General features: G+C 35.4%; 1 long non-coding RNA gene across 1 annotated transcript; it reads left to right on the forward strand.

Annotated features, from left to right (window-relative positions):
• The first annotated feature begins 326 nt into the window (after window positions 1–326).
• On the forward strand, window positions 327–1,471 carry LOC149551715 (uncharacterized). The gene is made up of 2 exons (XR_016352799.1): window positions 327–519; window positions 662–1,471. It is a non-coding gene; the product is annotated as an uncharacterized LOC149551715 (long non-coding RNA).
• The last annotated feature ends 1,314 nt before the right edge of the window (window positions 1,472–2,785 follow it).

Below are 2,785 nucleotides of genomic sequence, written 5' to 3' on the forward strand. Positions count from 1 at the left end.
CACATTTTTAACCAAAAACTTGTACCACGTGAAAGAATGAGGACTGACATTTTCATAAGTATGATCAGTTTTGTGCCAACAACCCGACAATTCAAAGACGAAATGGCGGGAATATGATAAATTCTACCTTTTCCCGCAAATTCCGCGGCTCTCACTCACATCAACACACTTTTCTCGCCCTTTATTACGCTTCGCGCGGCGCTCACGTCCTCGACCTCGCTGGCTGCACCTTCTGCCAATAACAAATATATATAGTGTGTAATATTTTTCTTTTTAATTTAGTGTGAACAATTACTTTTAATTGAAGGGATTGAATTTAACTTGTCAACATAATTTCCTTAAATTGTGTCTGTTGCCATAACTCGAAGTATTATGTTGAGGAAGATTTGTACTTCGGTTTCTACTAAGAAACTCTAACCATAGTTCGAATCAAACAGTTATATAAAGCGTTGCTCCATAGAAAAATACAATTAACCAAAAGTGCTATGTGCCTCTTATGCCATTGTGAGTCCAACAAGTGTGAGTCTCTGCTTGCCGCTCTTTGAAATTCAGATATTAGTTATTACCATGCAAGTTTTTGTTTGTGTTTTCCTTTTTTCCAACTATTTAGATAGCCGCTTACTATATGATTATTGGAATCATGAAAATCTTGTTATTGCAGATAATTAAAGAAAAGGATGGCAGAGAGGAGAATAAGATGGGCACTTTGTATGCTCTTTGTGTTGATGGCAGTTGTGGTTATCAATGGAGATCCAACATGCAGTCCAGCAGGGAATTTTTGGTGCAATAGTGGGAGATGTTGTAGCCAATATAATTGGTGTGGAAGTACATCTGATTATTGTGCATCTGGCAATTGCCTTGCTCAGTGCTGGCCTAATGCTCTTGCACTCAATCAGTCCACTTTGATTAATGCATCAAAAAAGAACATTTCCTCTGCATCTCCATAGCAATCTCATGACTGCTATCTAGGTGTTTGCAGAGGATTCAGCTTTAGAAATTGGAATAGTTTATCAAAACTAGTTAATAGTTTATTAAATGAGTGGAGTTATATTAAGGTTTTTTTATCGGGACAGACTAATTTCTATCGAAAAAGTACCAAAAACAAAACAAAGTCAAACTTTTCTTTCTAGATTCACCAAAACTTAGTGATTTTTTTCCAATTTTTTTGTTATTTTCGACTACAAACTATGTAGATCATCAAGATCAAATGCTGAAATTTTCAAAAGAATCTATGATGTTTTCAATCTTTTGAAAATTGGTCAACTACAGTTTTGATGGAGGATAGCTGCGTCCTTTTTTATCAATATGTGGTTGCGGACTTGCAGTTATGTTAGATGATCTGTTTGCAAAAAAATGGTTGCAAAATTGAGTACCATTTTCTTCTTTACATAGCCACTATGGTTTACTTGAGAGCTCAGATCTATCTCCAAATGCAATACAATCTTTTTTCACAGTCTTTTTTATTTTAAAAGGGTGTACAATGTCTTATCGATTTTTTTGGATGCAGGTAAAAAGAGATTTTATAAAGACCCTAAATATACAATATATTACATCATAAAATATAAACAATAATGCCTAAAAGAAGAGGAACTATACTGGAAAACAAATAAGCCTTTGAAGTATCCACAAACTAGCAAACTAAACAAGCACAAAATCAGACTTGACAAAATACACAAACAAGAGAGAAAAGAGAGAGAATAAGGACAAGCCATCTCTCCTAGATTAATTTAACCTAATAGTAGGTTACTTGGAAGAAGTTATAGCAAGACTAGAGAGAATAAGGGCAAGCCTTTGAATGTAGAGAAGCTAAGATTTCATCATTAGCAGAATAGAGAAATACCATTTTGAAATATAAATTCTACATTGAATATAAATTAAATTGGAATCCATTGTCACATCATTTGTAACTAAAGACTCTTGCAATTTTATATGGTTGATTTTCTTCACTTTTAAGTAGGCATTTGTAATGATTTGTATCATTTCAATTTAATTAAAGATCAATCATTTTAAATTTTTTAATTTAATAAGACATATAATTATCTTCAAAGTTATAATATTAGTAACTAATACTTTTATTTTTTATTTTTATGTTTTGTTTTTCAAATTATTTTATAAACTGGAAGGAGAAGGGCATGGGTGGTACGGGGGCTCTGCAACTTGCGACCTTTATTAACCACTCTTGTACGCCAGCCATCGATGGTTTCGGCCTCGCCTGGGGTAAGGCGAGGTGGGAAATTAAACGCTTCTCAGTCGGCAGTTATTTCTTATTCCTTTTCACCTTTTGCACTGGAAAAACTGTCGTTGGAATCCTTGGTCGCTATGGATAGAGTGCAAGATCGCCATGAAGGTCAGAGAGGAGAAGGGGGGCGAGGGCCTCCTTCAAACATGCCTTGTAAGGAATGCCGACCATCAACGAGGACGCAAGATTCCTCAGAGAACGCTCCACAGGACATGGAGGTAAGGATGTTCCTTCTCCTTGCTATATAGTTAAACCTAATTCCATAATGAACCAGGAGATAGACAAAGAAGTTAACACGTTGAGAAACACCACAATTTTCTTTGCTGCTATGAACCCTACTAGTCTTCCTTCTAGGAATTTCCTAAATGACTAGTTTCATCGAGTCGAGTAACAAAATGGGGCTTCATTTTTTGTTTTGTGGCATGATTCAAAAAGGCTTGTTCATTGCTAGTTTTAGTAACCCTAATACGTAACAAACTATTGTTGAGAAACAATTTTGGAGAGGGGGCAATGTTGAATTTAAAGCGCTCCCTTGGTCATTGGATT

The sequence above is a fragment of the Cupressus sempervirens genome, chromosome 6 (genome assembly GCF_028749045.1).
Source record: "Cupressus sempervirens isolate cs-2001-9-10 chromosome 6, ASM2874904v1, whole genome shotgun sequence".
Taxonomy (NCBI): Eukaryota; Viridiplantae; Streptophyta; class Pinopsida; order Cupressales; family Cupressaceae; genus Cupressus; species Cupressus sempervirens.